Source organism: Chinchilla lanigera, unplaced genomic scaffold, assembly GCF_000276665.1.
Source record: "Chinchilla lanigera isolate Chin_1 unplaced genomic scaffold, ChiLan1.0 scaffold00001, whole genome shotgun sequence".
Taxonomy (NCBI): domain Eukaryota; kingdom Metazoa; phylum Chordata; class Mammalia; order Rodentia; family Chinchillidae; genus Chinchilla; species Chinchilla lanigera.
Genome location: NW_004955402.1, coordinates 5,479,337 through 5,497,685, shown reverse-complemented (window position 1 = coordinate 5,497,685; position 18,349 = coordinate 5,479,337). Strand labels below are relative to the sequence as shown.

Genomic DNA, 18,349 nt, shown 5'->3' with positions numbered 1-18,349 from the left:
GGGGATGCTGCTTCCGCCGGGGTAGAACTACTGCTGATGTGGGACGTCCTCCCTACTTTCTTGCACCCAGAAATCAAATCATTTGGAAAAATGTTAAATATTTATCTCTGAGATAAGTCACACAAGGGCTGATCTATTTAATGTTTTTTTTTTTTTTTTGGTTTTTTTCCGGTACCGGGAACCGAACTCACGACCTTGCGCTTGCCAGGCAGGCGCTTTTGCCGCTGAGCTAAATCCCCAGCCCCTGGGGGCTGATCTATTTAAAAGGTAAAGGTTTCTCCAGCACACTGGTGTTTTGCAGTTGTTCACCAGTGTATTTCCTCAGAGAGAACCTCAGAGTTCCATCGTGTTTCTTACTCTGTTAGGTCTCAGGGCCATCTCCCTAGTTTCTCCGTAATAGATACTTTTAGGCGAGGCGGTTCCCCGCTCCCATAGCCCAGCCTTATCTCCTAGGCTCCCTGACGCTCTGCTGTGGGTTGACCTCTGGCCAAAGAGCGACAGAGTTGAGGAGATGCCACCCCCAAAAAGCTGAACTGGTGATTATTCCAAGCTGAAATCGCTTGACTATCTGCAGCTGTAGAAAATGCCATTTGGCCGATCTTCCCCCGCATCCAGCAGTCATGGTGTTGCTCTTGGGAGGATGTCCTTCCCAAGTCCAGGCTGGAAAGTACCTTGGTCACCAAAATCTAGTTACTGAAGCTGTGCGAAACCCGAGTAAACAAGCCCTGAAGGAACGTTGTCCTCCGCAAGCTCTGCCCTTGCCCGCCGTATCTTCACAACGCCTCAGCACTTCTTACCCTCGGACAGTGACCGTCGGTCCTGCATTCCTCATTCCTTCACACACTGATTGCTCTTCATCTAAACAGCACGACAGTGGCAGGCTTCTGCCATTTCTTCAGACGTCGCTCTCTTGTGATGACCTCAAGTGCATTAACAAAATGTTTATGCTTTTCTCTCTCGTTACTCGGCACTTGTGCTAATGCAGCTAAGAGCCACATAAGACCTTAGACGGACTGCGGATGAGGGGACCTCTCTCTCCAGCAAGAGCTGAAGCACAGAGGAAGCTGAGACTTCCGCCACGTGCGGGCCCTTCATGCAGCTTCGAGGGCAGCTCTGGTTGGATGCCTCTCTCCTGCTCCCCCAGCTCTCAGCGGCCTGGCCCGCTCTGTATTTTCTCCTCTTACTATGTCAGCCCGGGGGTGCTAACAGCCTCCCCTCACACTAGTCCCTCTGTGTCTCTGCAGCGCCTGTTGGTTTTCTTGTTTGTCCTCCTGCCTTACATTTTCTACAATTCACAACGGAATGAGCAACCTGCTGCACAAAAGGATCCTGGGAGATATATCCAAAACTTAAATAAATCCTGAGGAAAATTTGCTCCATATTTCAACAATTCAGTTAGAGTACATTTTGGTATTTTGGTGTATTTCATATTCTATGTTTTTAAGGCATCTATTCCCCTCCTAGGTATCTTCCCCAAAGAGCTAAAGCCATCATCCCACAGTGATCCATGCGTTCCCAGGCTTATACCTGCACAGTTCATAACAGAAAAATCTTGGAAACCGCCTGTATGCCCATCAATAGATAAATGGATAAAGAAAATGTGGTATTTACGTACAGTGGAGTACTACTCTGCCGTGAAGAAGAATAAACTTGAGACATTTTGAGGTAAATGGATGTATCTTGAAATCACAATCTTAAGTGAAATAAATTGGACACACAAGTTTAAATATCACATTATTGTCCTTGTGTTAGAAACCCAAAGTGTAAATAAGGAGCAAAATGAAGATGAGTATTAGGAAGTAGGAGGAACATGTTCAAATGGAAAGGGGACCACGGGGGAGGGAAGGAAAGGAAAGGAGGAGGAATTTTTTTTTTTTTAAAAAGAAGGTAATTGAAGGGAAAAACGGAAACAGGGCTTTTGTAAATGGAGAGAAGGGAAGTGTTAAAGTGAGGGAGGGGAGTGGGAAAGGGAGACTTCAGACATGTCACGGCAGGTACAAACTCCCCATGAGGAATGCGATCATTGTGTATGCGAAACACGCACTAGTGAGGCATAAATAAAATATTTTAAAAGGGCATCTATTTGACCAAGTATACTGGACAGAGAACTATAGGAGGCAAGGATCACATGACACAAGCAGTTTAAATGATTCTTTATAAAAGCAATGGATTTCATTATCTTGTGATCGTGTGTGGCATTGTTTAGAATAAACAGAACCTCATGTAGGGGGAGGTAAGTTATTTTTGGAGATAATCGTTTGGCAGCTTGGTTATTCAATCTACTCCATGAAGCCTGACAACATGACGCATTTTCAGGCAGGAAATGTCGGAAAAACAGGCTCAGTCTTCGAACCCTCAGTGTCCCAGGTAATCAGAGTTATCAGTCTTCAATCCACTCAGAAACCTCACAGTTCATCAGCTCTGTACCTGTGCAGGACTAAACAGCAAGACTGCAACGTATTCAAATATCCTCAGCCATTTCTTGGGAGTACATCCTATATTTTGGTTTATAACATTTATAAAATTCCCTAATGTAGATTTTAATATGTATGTATCTTGAACGTGAAAATTAGGTCCTGTGAGTCATTATCTATGTGGGAAATCACTTAGGACAGAGAATAATCTTATGCAGGGATGAGGAAGCAGGGATGGTCCCCAGGCTGCCTGGACCAGGGACGGCCACAAAATCCCTTCCTCTTTTTCTTGCTTCTGTTCCTCAGCTGTCATTTATAATCATCTCCAAATGGTGTAAAAGCAATCAGGAAAAGCTTCAAGGAGAGACAGAGAGTTTTAATTCTAGAGAGGAGCTCTTGTTTGCTTAACTCGTAATCTATTACATGTCATTAATTTAGGGAAATAAAGCCACTCTGTACAGCATTAAAATGAGAACTAAGAGGAGAATAAAACAGAGAAACTCTCACAACACCATTTCCCATACTGTGAATGTAAGCCTATTAGAAGTAACTGCTTAAACTCCTCCAGGTAAAGCCTAAACTCAACTTGACAAGAGTAAAATTTAGTTCACACAAAAGAATACTAAAATAGCACACTTTAAAACAATATTCAGCTTCACAGACAGCAAGGGCAGCACAAATTGAAACACATATAAGGTGCCATCTCAAACCCACTGCAGGAGGAAACATAAATTAAAATAATAAATCTAATGCTGGCAGGGGTAGCAAGGAGTCATATAAATTCCTGTAACTGAGTGCAGTACACATAGAGACCCACCACGCAGCAGTCAATGAGGGACACAAAAGTGCTTGTGGCCCCAGAAGTAGTAATTTCAATTTTAGAATTAGTACCCTGAAGATACAACTCCAAAGGAAAAAAGTTTTATAAGCCACATTTTTAAAAATATGCCTTGAAGGGTGTGGAAATGGCCTTTCCCTAGTCGTGAATGAGTTGGCTAATGTTATTATGATAACATTTTCAAAAATCAAATTGGAAGTACATGACCTACATGCATGTTGACAAATCTAGACGTATGGATGGAGAGTTAAAAGGTGGAAATACCGCTCCTTGATTTAGGCACTGTACCCACTTTCATACTTTGAATAAGAAAACTAAAGCATAGGGTGGTTAAGTTCACTGTCAAAGGTGACAGAGGTAGTGGAGGGCAAACATCAGAAATCTGTGTCTCGGGCTGGGGATTCAGCTCAGTGGCAAATCGCCTGCCTGGCAAGCGCAAGGTTGTGAGTTCGGTTCCCGGTACCGGAGAAAAACCAAAAAAAAAAAAAAAAAAAAAAAAGAAATCTGTGTCTCTGGGAGCTGAAGCCCAGCTGTCTGCTCTAAGTAAGTGATAGGTCCCGCTTTCTCTAAATTTTGTGACAAGCTGAAAAAAGCAAACTATTTCAGTAAGATTCTGAGACTTGCCAAATGGAACTCATTAATAAATATGATGGTTTTATTTTTGGAAGAAAATAAAGGGTAGGGCCAGTTACTGCAAGATATGTTTTCAGGCATCTAAGTATTTATGACTTAGTTCGATAAAAAATGATCACTATGTAGATGGGAAAATGAATTCATCTGAGAGATGGATATTTCAGTATTGGTGCCACATTGCACTTAGCGGAGTGTAGGCACACTATGTTCCCATAAATAATTAAATGACTGAGTATATGATACTAGGGATTTATTACAGCTACAGACATAAAAAGAGTTGATCATAATTTCCTCTTTTCATTGAGGAGAATTCAAAGTTAATTTTATGGTGTCAACTCATTACGCAGTATACTCTTATAAATGCTAATGATTACAGGAAACCACCGCAATATTTAGCAAACCAGATCAGACTCCTTTCCCTGTCAACTCCCCCCACCAAAAAAAATTACTAAAATGACTTGAGTCACTTGTAAAAGATTAATAAAGATGGTGTTTGGGCTACAATAATACGTAGTTATTTATATGTTAAGGTGACCAGGACATGATAACATAAAAATAGAGTAATTAAGCAAATAATTTATATTTTTGATCATAAAGTTATAAAATACAAGATTTGGCGTGCCATTAAGCACACTTAATTATGTGCAGACGATGCTTTAGTTCTGTGAAGTCTCATCTATACTTGTTATAAAAAGCACATGCAGGCCACCCACAGAAAGCTTCCTACAGATTGTGTGCACCCAATCTCCTCAGAGTTGTGCTTCAGAGATCAATTTCCCAAATCCTAGATTTTCTCAGTATTTTCTTCTACGGTTTTAAAGAATGAAAGGGTCTACTCCTCTTCAGAACTGTATACACATTTCTGGGGGGATCGTTGCTGAGCTAATGAGGACTCCTGCCAGGAGAGCGACTCCGGCTACCTCAAGGACATGAATCAGGTTCTCAGCTGGAGGCACAGCGATCTAGACAAACACAGAGATCCTTTGATGATCGCAACTTGTTTTTGCTAAAACTTATTTTTTTCTTCCATCACTGTTCAGAGGAGAAAAATGTGGTTTGTCCTCCTCAGGGTAGGTATTAATTTGAGTTTAAAGGAGAAACTTTTGAATTTGAATTTGAATTAAAAGGAGGAATGCCACATTTATTCTTCACCGAAGGGAAAGGAGGGAGAAAATGGAAGAAGAGAGAGAATGCAAACTGTTCCGTTCTTTCGCAGATCCCTCTGATTCTGTCCATTTTCTTCCAGATCCTTTTTCCTTTGGGCTTTCGAAGCATGGCCAGAAGGGGACAAAGACAGGATGCCTGAGCTACCTGCGAAACGTTTCAGGGAGGCGGTTCTCAGGGACATCTTCCAAAGCACCTCAGCTCTGCGGAGTCATCAGTGAGCTACTGTATGGAGTGTCTTTCTTTCCTTGTTCGGAACTCAACCTAGGACTACATTCTTCTATTTGAACAAGGTCAGTGAATAGTAACGTCAGTCCTGAGGAGCACACGGAGCTACTGGACCGCGGCTGAGCTGCTGGTGAGAGCACAGAGGGCAGAGTGCCCTGGACGTCCGGCAGATTCTTACAAGCTCCTACTATCTGACCCAGTGGGGCTGTGCTCTTGGACACGGACCCTAGGGAAGTGGAAACACTCTCTCTCTCTCTCTCTCTCTCTCTCTCTCTCTCTCTCTCTCTCACACACACACACACACACACACACACACACACACACACAACTGTATATGAATCTTCGTGGCAGACATTCATAACTGCCAAAAGTTGGGGACAATCAAAACATCCACTGAGAGGAGAGTGGGCAAAATCGCTCTGGTACCTGAGTAGGGTGAAATAATAACTCAGCAATCAAAAGGAACTCAGAATTGATACATGCAACCAGGAAGGCACTGTGCTGAGGGAAAGAAGCCACTCTCCTAAGATTACATATCGTGCCACACAAATGACGCCATCTGCAGGCTGCTCTCGGAAACGCAAGCCCTAGCCGAGGCGGGTGGTCACCAGGGGCTCGATTTGACCACAGGGGCAGCAGGAGGGAGACTTTTGGTAGTGGTAGCGCTGTTTAGTACCCTAACTGTTATAGTAGTTACATGACTTTATACATAAAAAAGAAAAGCATATACAAAAAGGTCAAAGTACTGTATGACAGTTTTTAAAAATAAAACAAAAAAAAATTATAAAGGAAAGGATGTTTTAGAGACACACAGGCAGAGAGAGAGAGAGAGAGAGAAAGAGAGAGAGAGAGAGAGAGAGAGTCAATAAAATAGCTAAAAGTTCAATACCATCCATCCAACTATCACCTTTTCTATTCTCTCTATTCCTTTCCATTTATAAATATTCACAAAATCTGCACACCTTAGTGTCTTTCTTTTGCGCTTACAAAAAAGTCTGTTTAAGCTGCTAAAGCAAAATACCATAAACTTCATAACTTACAAACAATAGAAATGTATCCCTTACACTTCTGGAGGCCAAGATGCCTGAGACAAAGGCACTGTCAGATCTGGTATCTGGTGAGGCGTGTTTCCTGGTTCCGGGATATAGTCTCTTTACCCTCCTGGGTGGTAGGAGGGCTGGGGGAGCTCCAGGGGCCTCTTGTGTAAGGAAGCTAATCCTGTGTAGGAGTGCTCGACCATCCTGACTGAACCAGCTCCTCAAATGACCAGCCTACAGATACCACTTCTTGGGGGTTAGGATTTCAACATGAACTTGGAGGATGGAGGAAATAAACACAAATATTCAGGCCACACCACAGGATGATACTTATGGATAAAACATGTGGAGGAAATATTAGAAAAGATTTTCAAACAAGTGGAGGAAATATTAGAAAAGTAACACCTCAAATGACAGCAGCAATTGCTGAAACTTTGAATGTGCCATTTTTCTTTTGTAAAGTTTGTATGGGAATCTCACTTTATTTTGCCTCCTAAGGGAAGAGTAAAATGTCAGCAGTAAGAGACAAGTGAAATCAAATAAAAAACCTTCAAAATATTTTAATTTGTATTTTTCAAGAAAGGGAGCATACCCTAAAATAGATGTGTGATGTAATCCTTTATAGCCACTCCTCTTCCCAGAAAAAGGGAATAATTGCCTAGCAACTGCCAGGCCAGCCATTGTCTGATGAATATTCTAGATTTATTCCCTAAGAAGGGCTATTAAATTAAGCATGCTTTGGAGTTACACAAAATGCTTTGCACAATGAGCTAATCTACTATTATGATCAATAATGTACCTAAAACATCATGCTACAAATACACTCTTGTTAGAAAAATCATTCCATTTTAGTTGTCTTGGTGGAAGTATTAATCAGGATACTAGTCTTCCATATCGCTAAAAATAAAAGTCACATTTTATTTTACAAACAATTTGATTTTTTCCATTAATGGCACGAAAACTGTGCATGCTGTATTTGAAGTGCACAAAATGACATGATACCAACTGCATAAAATACACAAAATATGTTTTAGTGAGGACTTGTACATACTGTCAACCCAGGATTGGGCTGTAAATATAATTGCAACCTTGCAGAAAAAAAGAAAGAAAAGTCATTCAGCACTTTAAAACAGAAGTCAGAGGAAGTGCCAGGTGGCCATGCAGGAGTGGGTCACAGACAGCTGGGAATCAGGGAGCGACCCCTCACCCCACACCCTCAATACCCCGCCCTGTAGCCCGGGTTTCTCAGGGCACACTGAGCAATGTGGTGCAAGAGGTGAGGGACCCACTGGCTACTTGTGCCACATGAGCAGCCGTCCTGGAGCCTGGCACCTGCAGTCCCACAACACTGGCAGAGATGGAAAGAGGGTGGGGAGACAGGAGCGTGGACAGAGGGACCAGCGACGCTACCAGCACAAGGGGGTCCCCGGTCCACACAGGTGCTACAAATCTCAGCTGTGCGTCCCTGCAGGAACAGCGGCCGCTTGGAAAGTTGGGCCTCTGGGACACGCTGTGCTATCTCCTTCTTCACGTAACAGTCTCTGGGCGTTTTCAGATCATCTGCCACTAAAGAACCACTTTATATTTCTTGGCATCTTTGTGCTGATCGTATCACTACCCAAGCGTGTGGAGCAGGCAAGCGTCACAGGCCTGAGTGTAAAACCCACACCAAGATCCAATCCTAGAGATGCAGGCTCCATCAGTGGGCCCAGCTGACAGAGATGACCAGCATCCCTACTAGCAAGGCCGTAGGCCTTTTGCTGTTTGGTGATATTTTAGTCCTGTGGTTCCAACATATAATTTAACTCACTGTATTCTAAATATCTGCCACCTACCCTTGGCAGATGTTCTTCATCACGTAACGTTCTTCAACTACATTTAATGCACAAAATTAGTATAATGGCTTAAATCGAAGGCTTGTGAGCCAGGTGAGGCAGCACACATCTGTGATCCCTGTACTCGGGAGGCTGAGGCAGGAGAATCGTTGCAAGTTTGAGACCAGCCCGGGCTACAAAGTGAGCTCAAGGCTAGCCTGAACTGTATGGGGAGAGTTTGTGTCAAAAAACAAAACAAAAGAAAACAAACAAAAAAAAAACCCCAAAAACAAAAATAGCATTTCCTAAAATGTAAAAAGAATTCTTTAAAACAAACAGACAAACAAAAAAACAAACAAAGGCTTGTTTGTTCAGAAGTGGAGCTTTTGGTAGAGGAGCAAAAGTGGAGCTTTTGGTGGGGCGCCGTCCTCCTCGTCCTCCTGGGGCGGGGGGTGGTCAGGCACTGACGTATCCACAGCCGCGGAGGCTGTTAGAGGCGGGGCCTGGTATGAAGAGGCGGGTCACTGAGTGGTTTGGAGTGGGCGGGGGCTCCCTAGCTCCAGGCTCCATGCCGCTTCCCGGCGGCCGTGGGTGGAGCAGCTTTTTCTCTGTCACGTCCTCTGCCGCCCTCTGCCGCGTGGTGTCTGCCTTGGAGCCAGCTGACCCCGGGCTGAAACTCTGAGGCAAAACAAACCCCTCTTCCTTGAAGTTGTGGACACTGGCCATGTGTCCAGTAAAGAAAACGGACTCAGCGCACGAGGTCACTGCCTCATACCGTGTGACCCGGTGTTCGCAGGGGGTGGGGAAACACTATTGATCTTAGGGCCTTCCCTGGCATTAAAAGTACAAAATACCTTGCATTTTGTTTAAAAAACAATCATTCCACGGGCCATTTTAGCACAAGTAATTTAATTACGCCACCCTGAATTCTGATAAGGTATTACCTATTTTCCAGTTTGAGTGTGGACAGCACCCAGCTTTCTAGAAGACAACCTCAAGAACAAGCTCTTTAAATTGTGTGTGCCCCTCACGCGGCTTTCAACAGCCTCATCAGCACCGGAGCCTTGGTACAGTCCAGCAGTGAAGACTAAGGGCTGAGGCAGGAGGGTCGTTGCAGGACTGAGACCAGCCCAGGCTGTGCCCACTTCTGATCAAATCAGAAAACACTCCTCCACATCCGCTCCTACTTCTGCTGGAATTAAACAACCAAGAAACGCTGTTGGGCGGCACGAGGTCAGAGACTAAACTACTGCAATTATAATTGGAAAGGCCCAGGAAATAAAGAGAAAATTATTTCTATTGCAAGAATTAATTAAAATCTTGTTAGAAGACTGTAAGACAATGCCTTGTGAGTAGCTATTAAGCATATAGAATTAGTGATTCACACCAAGCAGCCTACCAGTTACCAAGCTCTCTAAAATGACCCATCTGTTAGCTTCTCTGAAGTTGAAGTAAAAATAAAGCTTAAAATTCTGGGTAGCATCTTTTCGGAAAGTGGTCAAACTTTACTTTGTAAAGAAAGCCAGCTCAATCCTCTGAGACCCAGTTCCTTTAGAAACTTTGTTTTCAAGAGAATCCTTGGAGTTAAAGCAGGGAACCACCACTGTGAACGTTGCTGTAAGTGTGGGCAGAAAAATCTCCATCTCCTTCTAGAGTTGTACATGTGGCCCCTGAAGGAAGCGTGGCAGGATGCCTGGGTTGCTAACCGACTGCTCCTCCAGTGATACGGGCTGTATACACTCTCCCCAGAAGCCAGGACCAGCCCATCTCCTGAACAGCCTTCCATTTTCCATCCTTTGCTCAAGTTGTGCTTTCTGCATGCAAAGGGTCCTTCACCTCTTCTCCTCCTTGAGGGCAGCCCTGAAAGTCAACTCATGATGTGCCATCTCTTTTGGAAATGTCCAGCATGTTTTTGATGGGAAGAATCTGTTTGACATCTGCCATGCCCACTAGTGATATCTGCTTTGCCACTTTTCTGATGATAGTGTGAAAGTTCACAAAGTATAACACAGCTAAAAAAGAGACCTGGGGTCTAACCACACTCTGGTTAGCAGAGTCCTGTTAGGCAGGTCACCTATGAATTTCTGAAACCTTTAGATGACAATCACAGATACAAAAATATGTCTCAGCCAGAGATATTCAATCTTACTAGCAGTGCTAGTTTCTCCTGATACCACTGAGGGTGAATAGAGAAAGGAAATCCTTATCCCTACCTATCCAAAGAAAAGAGTTTGGAGTGAGATTTTTGTTTTATTTTTATGTGTTTTTTTCCTTTCTCACAATGGTATATCTCTTAAGACAAGTCAGGACCTAAAGCAGTGTCCTCCGCATAAGTAAGTGATACATATTTTATAAACAAATGGAAAATAGAGGGAATGTATAGAAAGAGATGCCGCTTCAGAATCCCTGGGCAAATGTTTACTTTTCTTAATCTTTTACCAATAAATTTTCCTAAGTCAGTGCTTCTTAACCAGGTCTGTCACAACCATAGCGGGGCACTGTAAGTTTATAAACCTCAAGCAATAGGATATAGTCACTCTTCTGTACCCTTGGGCTGCATAATCACAAGTTCAACTAGCTGTTGACTGAAAATATTTGGCAAACACTCTGTACTGAAAACAATCTTTCTTGTTACTATTCCTTAAATAATGTAGTATAACAACTATTTACATAGAATTCACACAGCATTTGATATTAAAAGAAGGCAGTGATGATTGAAAGTGTACAGGAGGATTGCATAGATTGTATGTAAACGCAGCCAGTTTATGTCAGAGTCGGAAGCATCCATGAAGTTTGCTGTCTGAGAGAGTCTGGAATGAAGCATCCATGGGTATCAAGAGATAATTTTACCAGTTTAATGTACATTCTAGCACATTTCTTTTTCTCCTCACCCCTTCCTTACTCTCTGAAGACCTGTACACTCTTTTAAAATCTTTTGGATGACTGTAATCCAAAAGCAATTTAAAATCACTGTTCCAACTGTATTTTTGCATAAACAGGATATAAGAGCTCCATGAGTTGGTTAAACAGGCAGTGAGATATCCATCCTCTGGATATGTCAAAAGAACAGTTCTCTCTCCTGCTTGATTCAACCATGTATACCTGAAGACTAGAATAGGTCACATGAATTCTTAGACTCTCAGATCACTGAAACTAGACAGAACCTTAGAGATTACCTAACCCAACACCTCTCAAATGGCAGCATGCCCAGAATCATCCAAAGGGCAGGGAGGAACACTACTTGCTGCATTCCACCCCTCATTTATGTTTCAGTAAGTCTGGGGTAGGCGTTAAGGGTTAGGTTTCTCACAAGATCGTGACTCTGATGTATTTGATCATGGACCACACATTGAAAACCACTGCTCTGATTTTATTTCTATTTTTATTTATCACAAATAAGTATGCTGAGTCCTTCAGTAGCAAAAGTGACCTATATAAAAATAACACAACTAAACAGGAAGCCTGATATTTCTCTGAATAGCAGTATCCCCCTTAGGTAAGTCACATATGAAGGTCTGAAACTTTTAGATGACAACGACATACACAAAAATATGTCTCACCAGAAACATTCAAATTTGTTGGCAGTGCTGGCTTCATCTGATACCACTGAGAGTGCATACAGAAAGGAATTCCTTATTTCTGCTCATCCCCAGGACAGACTTTGGAGTTATTCTTTTCCCTCACAATGATAAATCTCTACTGACAGTTTTATTGCTGTGGCTAAAATGTTCTTTTAAAATGAAAACATTATGTAATCCCTCTGGCAATGCAATAAGAAAATTCTTTTTGTGGGGTTCCTTGCATAACATTTTAATAATAAGGTATTTTTCCATCAACCTTCTGAATACATTTTTAAAAATTGTTTTTAAGGGATACATTTTCCAGCATTTTGAAGTCTCTTCTCCCACGTGAAGATCATAGGAAGAAGCATAACAGACAAGGTTTGGCTTAGACCAAAGTCTTTCACACTCCTGCCTTGCCCATGCCAGCCTGCCGGGGATCCGACCAGCCCGCTCTTTGTGCCTAGCATGAGCCCCGAAGCTATCAGATCGTCCCAAGCCCCCTTTCATGTTCCTACCTTGGTCTTTCTGCTTCCTAGTTCACTGATTCCAGACCAAACCTGAAGACTTTCCGTCTTAGAACATTCATACTCATCACAGGACTTGGCTTGGGGATCCTCTTTCCCTCAGGAGAGGCCTCCAGGGTCTTGCTGCACCCTGCTTAGGTCACTTTAATCTCACATGTTAGATTCCCAGGGTTTCCAAAGTGCTGTAGAAATTGTGAGCACAGCATGTCAGAGGGAAGGTACTTTACTTAATCTCTCAGGGTATTAAACCACTGAAAAGTATTTCCAAAGCCCTTCCAGAAGTTTTGGGATTTTAAAAAATTTTTTTCTATGATATCTATTTTCTATTTTATTTAGGAAAAATAAAATTATTCATTATTTGTTAAACAATTTCATCTTCAATGTGAAAGTACAAACTAAAGCCCATCTTTGACATTTAAGTCAATAACTGTTAGGTCAGTGATGGCGGTCCCCAAGATTTCATCACCTAGTGAGTGACATCATAGCCTTCTTACCTTGTGTAAATAACTCTGAGATGGTCACACAGTGACAGAAACCCCTAATAACGCAGTCCTCAGAACGCATCTCTGTCGTTAAGTGACACACAACTATATCTGCACGCTCTTCTCAGAACTTTCTGTGGACTGCTGTGAGCACTAGAAACTTGTCCTCTGTGAGGGGAGAAATGTGAAGAAACTGAACTCTACAGTGTAGCGATATTTTCAAAGCTAGAAAAATTACACTATTAACAGTAGTACGACTCCACTTAGTGGTTGCTACATAAGCAAATCTGACTCTTTAAGTTGGGCTTGGCACCAAGATTTTCAAAATATAATTGGATGACATTATTGAAAACATGAAATAAAATTGTCAGTCTAAAATTCAAGGCCCTGTTTACAAAAGTAAATAAACAAAAAGTAAAATTTCAGACCATAGTTCTAACTTTACTAACCGTTAAAATATTCCAAACTGTTTCATTTAAGACTCTTTTCTTGTTATTCAACCAGAAAATTGGATCTAAATCCATTCGCCACAGGCAAAGGTAACAATTACAAAGTAAAATTGAATGTGGACACGTGCATGGTGTGATTTTGCCTTTTAAAAATATGTGCAAAAATAAGAATCTGTGGAGGACTGAAGAGGTGCTTAAGAATGTCTGCGTGCCCCCCCGCCCCGTGACATAAGCGAGCTGCACCAGATAAGCACTTTATGAAATATCAGTGTCTTTTGTTTTGTATTCTTCTAAAGAATTCCATTCACTTAATTGTTATCCTTAAAAAAAAACCCATATTATTTTTTAACCTAAAACCTACACTAGGTGGAGCCCCTTGTCTAAGATTTGGAGTGATTAAAAAAAAGCAAAGAGGAGAAAAAAAAAAACCCAAACAAACAATTTAAAGAAGCGAAATGATACTCATTCTTTCATTTTAAAAATGTAGCTTTAAAATCTACAGTACTACCAGGAAATCAAGTTTCTTCCCATTGTTGAACCGTTAAAGTGGACAGTATTAACACTGGCTGCATTAGTTGCAAAGCAACTTTCATAGAGCCAAGAGCAGGAAGGTTCTAGACTCCGACGCAAACATTACAGTTGGTCTGGGGGGAAGGAGCAGAGGGGTCCTGGGATAAACCCCTATTTGGATACTTGCAGAAACATTTTAACCATGTTAATGTGCTTACTAGTTCCAAGTAGAGACAGGTACTCAGGTAACTCCTCACCTCCCAGTTAGACAATACATCGTTGTTAAAAACAAAAGACTTAAAAGAAAAACCAAAAACCCAAAACCAGGGTACTAACAAAAGGCAAAACGTCCAAAATGTATTCAAAGCTCTGCGTTTTCCAGGATGCGGAAATACAGGAAGCCCACACTCAGTTGTCTGCCGGGGGAGGGGCTCTAGGTCCCCAGAGAGCGCAGGTTCACTTTTGCTTAACTAGGACTCGTAGTTAAAAATAGGCTCTGACTGTACTCTGGATCCTCGCAGTGGGCTCAGATAAGACTTCTGAGATAAGGCGCCAAACTTAGAGATCGCTCGTTCCTGCAGGATAAAGCCACTGTGGCCTCCGGCCCTGCTATCACGGCCCCTCTTCCAACCCCAGGCGCGTGCTCAAAATGCAAAGTCCAGCCCCGAGCAAGAGCCCTTGCCCAGTTCCTGACGCTTCTGCTGACAAGGCCCATGCAGATCTCTCAGTTTCCTAGGCAATAAAATGTTGTGGAGTCATGCTTTTCCTCTTCAGATTTCTACAAAATCTTAGGCCAGGCAAGACATAGTTCTGCTGACAGCTGAATTATGTGGCGCAGTAACCTTTGAACAAGCACGAATGCCTGACCTCACGTAAATTCCTTCCAGAAAGTCCAGGAAACTAGTTGGATCAGGGTCAGACCAGCACACAGACACTGACAGCCATCCTAAAAATCCACTTCCCTACTTGACCAGGTATTTATACCTGTCAAACCAAAACGCTGACAGAAAGACCAATTTCTGTGGGTATTTCCCATAAGCAAACTGATGTGTTTCCTTTGCAAATGAGTTAGTTTCTTCACCAAATGATAAGTCTGCAACCACAACTGATTTGTAGACACAAACCTAGCTGAGGGAAGAACAGCACTTTGCAGCGGCTCATCTTCCTTCAGGACAGAAGTAACCTCTAAAAACAGAAAAGTGACGCCTATAAAGGACCTGTAGCATTAGGCTCTAAAGCCATGTATTGGCTAAAAGAAAGGCTAAAGGGCTTGGACATGTTATCCAAAAAGGGTAGCCTTTTTAAATACCTTTAAACTCCACAGAAGCATTCACTTACAACTTGTCATTAAAGCATGGGTGTCGTCATACCAATTTTTATATGATGCAAAGCAATTGGACCTGCTATGTAATAGAGTTCTCCCATTAGCTTTTCAAGTGGGGCAGAGAGTAGATATAGCATATCCGGTACTACTTCTCCATCCCTCCTGTTAGAATTCAGCCCTTGCTAATACGAAGGGAACAGATTCTCACAAGGAAGGTTACACGCAAATTGTTTCCCCTACAGAGAATGGTGAGTGGCCAACTCACGTGTATCCGGCACCATACCAGGAAGGTCACGTAAAGCCCCTGCGCAGAATCAGTGCAGAGTCAACAAATCTATGGTCCTCGTGTCCATCTGTCCTGCTGCTTCATCTCTACAGTAATGACTTCAGGGAAGGGAAGAGGAGTAGCTGGTGTGCTACAGTTTTAAAATTCAACTTTAGGACCCACAGGAAAATGGTTGATAAAGAAAGCTACCGGCTAAAATAGATCTTACCATAAATTTCTCTAGCGAATAAGCTCATTCTCTATATGCCAGGGAGGACAGAACTTGATGAATCCATTGTTTTTTCATTTTGCAGACATTCAGTATTGGTCCTGGGTACAACTTCTTTCTAAGCGAGGTAATGTTTAACTGCTTATCGTCAGCACTGCCTCATAAGCATAATTTAGAACTTCGCTGTTGTAATTCAGGAGCCTTCACTTTTTTCCCTTCTCACTAAACCTTGAGAGAGAGACAAATGTCTTACTCATCAGCACTATTCCGATCTGAGCAATAATTAAAGATAAGGTAGGAAAAGCGAAAGAACTATATATACATAGGAATCGCTGAGAGGGAGGGGAGCCCTGCCAGTGAAAAGGCAGAGAGGGAAGTCACTTCCCCCAGACACAGAGAGCTGAGCTCCGCACGGCTGCCAGGGTAGCAGCAGCTCAGGGCTGTGGTGGACCCGCGGAGGTGCTCAGGGGGCGGCGTCAGGGAAGGCAGGCCTTGGACTCAGCGATCTGGGCCCAGCTGCAGATGGCAATGTACATTTGGGAACCTGTTCCCCCACAAGGTTCAAATCTGATGTCACAAGAGTCACTTTATATTCAGAGTCTGAGAATAGAATGGAGAGGAAAAAGATGATCCTGATGTCATCGGCAACTGTAGGCTTTGCCAGGAGTGTGGCTCCTTCTGATGCGAGGTGGTTAGGAGCTGCAGGAGCTATACAAGTCGAGTGAGGTACGATTTGGGGCAGAAAAAGTAAAAACTAACATTTCCTGGAAGGGTCAAACTCAAGTCTCTGAAGGTTCAAAGCTTATCTCACGGTACATCTATTCCAGAGGTGTACACACACACACACACACACTCCTCCTCTGACAAATCTGATTTAGTACATCTTTGCTGTGCTATCCTCTGCTTGTAGTAGTCTTAAAATTACTGTCCTATTCTGCTCTGCATTGGGATCATCTGTGAAATAACGTTTCTACCAGTATTTTGAAACCCTCTGATCTCTTTGGTGCTTGACTTCCTTCTTTTTTAACAGTCCCACAATGGTTTGGGTAACAGTAACTGCTTATAGAATGAGTAGCAGCAGGTTTAATATTGGGATGGTTTTTTAAAAACTATGCTTTTAGGGTTGATAGGCTTAATTACATCTTAAGGAATCTTTGAGGATCATATCTTCTTGTTCAGAAAGAAATCCATTTTATTAAAACTACTTCTCTTATAGTTGAAATCACCTAGTGTTTCATTTCTTTTTACCACACCCCAAACCCGCCAGGGTCCCAAATCCAGGGGCATACTGTATACTAGTATACAATACACTAGTATACATTCTGTATACTAGTATACAGAAACCATTAAAAGATGCAATATTGGAATTATTATTTCATTCAGCTTTGTATTATGGTCATTAGTTAAATAATGCCCTTACCTGCTAATGGTCCTTTGGGATTCTAGAAAACAGTGGGGTGATAGATGGGGATACGCATCAGTCTCATACAACCTACAGAGTCCTGTGAGACAGGCACACCCCCAAAGTTGCTGTGAGAGTGTGGCAGATTTTTAGCCCCATGAGGGCAGAGATGGCAAGGTCAGGCATCCTGAGGGCTGGCAGGAGCTGTGTGTGATGGAAGGGCAGCAGTTTACTGGAGAAGACAAGGAAAGGGGCTGGAGATGGGGGGAAAGGGGTGAAAAATCACAGGTACACGGAGCCCCAAAGTGAAGCGGTGGAGGGACCTGCATGGTTGAGACAGAATTGGGGAAAACTTGAAGGTCATCCTGGGAGCTTGATCCTTGGTTTTCTGCTTTAGTTTTTGTTTTTGAGAGACTGACACATGATACAAATGGCTTTTCGCACAGTATATATTTCTAGAATTTTCCAACCCCTTACCTCCGCCAAAATTTTTTGGGAAAATAAAGCTAAGAGCCACATCATAGGGATTTTGAGGAGAAGGCGTAGTACTGATGACACCTTTATATAAACACTGAAGTGATGACGTCTTCTTTTAAACATGAAAGCATTCATTCGAGGAGAGAAGTTGTCAGTATTTTCAAAACATCTTGTTTTATTTTGAAAAAAAAGAAGAGAGAAACTTGCCTTTCTCCCCCCATCACTCTGTAACACAGGTAACATAAAAGGGTAAATGAACTGGTGTTACTGGTGCACAATGTTATTATTGCTACTGAAACAAACGAAATGTACAAATTTGAACCCTTTGTCCGCATGACTTAGCTTTGGGTGTGTTCTATTTCTGTCACCCCTTGGCTTCTTATTTTGTGTTCATAATCATTGCCATCATGGATAAGAATGTCGCTGACATCACTGTGTACAATACAAATACTTAAGCTCTCTTCGTACATCTTGGCCTTCCTTCTTACCTAGAGATGATGCAGAAATAGAAGTTCAATACTATACAGACTTAGAAACCCTGAAATTGCCACACACAAGCATTACAGAAGTGCTGTGACTTGATTTATCGACGGCTGCCATTGGTAATGGGACAGATGGCAATGCTGGCAACACGTCCCAACCCTTTCTTTCTCCGTCCCCACACAAGAAACAGTATTGGGGCAAAAGTGAATGTCCACAATATTGCTCTGATGGAAACTTTGAACCTGGTTTGTTCTGCTTACAAGTTTTAAATCTCAGTATGTATTATTAGTATTTATTATTAGTGACGCCCACGTCAGTGGTCAAGCTGCTATGACACTACTGTGGGAAAAGACCCTGGGGACAAGATGCAGCCCATGGGATGTTGAAGCAAGAGAGGCCTGGCGGGAATCGAGTTAGGCTGTGTATCTCTGAAGTTAGAAGGTGGAACAAAGACGGAAAGAAGGCCACAGCAAGCTGTCACAAAACTCAGCTGACACATGAGGAGGGCTCTCC

The 18,349-nt window shown here is 42.5% G+C and overlaps 1 protein-coding gene across 3 annotated transcripts in view; it reads right to left on the bottom strand.

Annotated features, from left to right (window-relative positions):
- Positions 1-18,349, bottom strand: part of Epb41l3 (erythrocyte membrane protein band 4.1-like 3) — a 215,160-nt gene that overhangs the window by 177,060 nt on the left and 19,751 nt on the right. Inside the window, exons 1-2 of one of the 3 annotated variants that reach the window (XM_013516834.1) lie at positions 12,710-12,865; positions 12,207-12,397 (exon numbers count right to left, since the gene is read on the bottom strand). The exons of the other annotated variants lie outside the window; for them this stretch is intronic. The gene's annotated coding sequence lies outside the window, so the exon portion shown is untranslated. Of the gene's footprint in view, positions 1-12,206; positions 12,398-12,709; positions 12,866-18,349 lie in introns of those variants that run through there. 3 annotated transcript variants of the gene reach the window in all.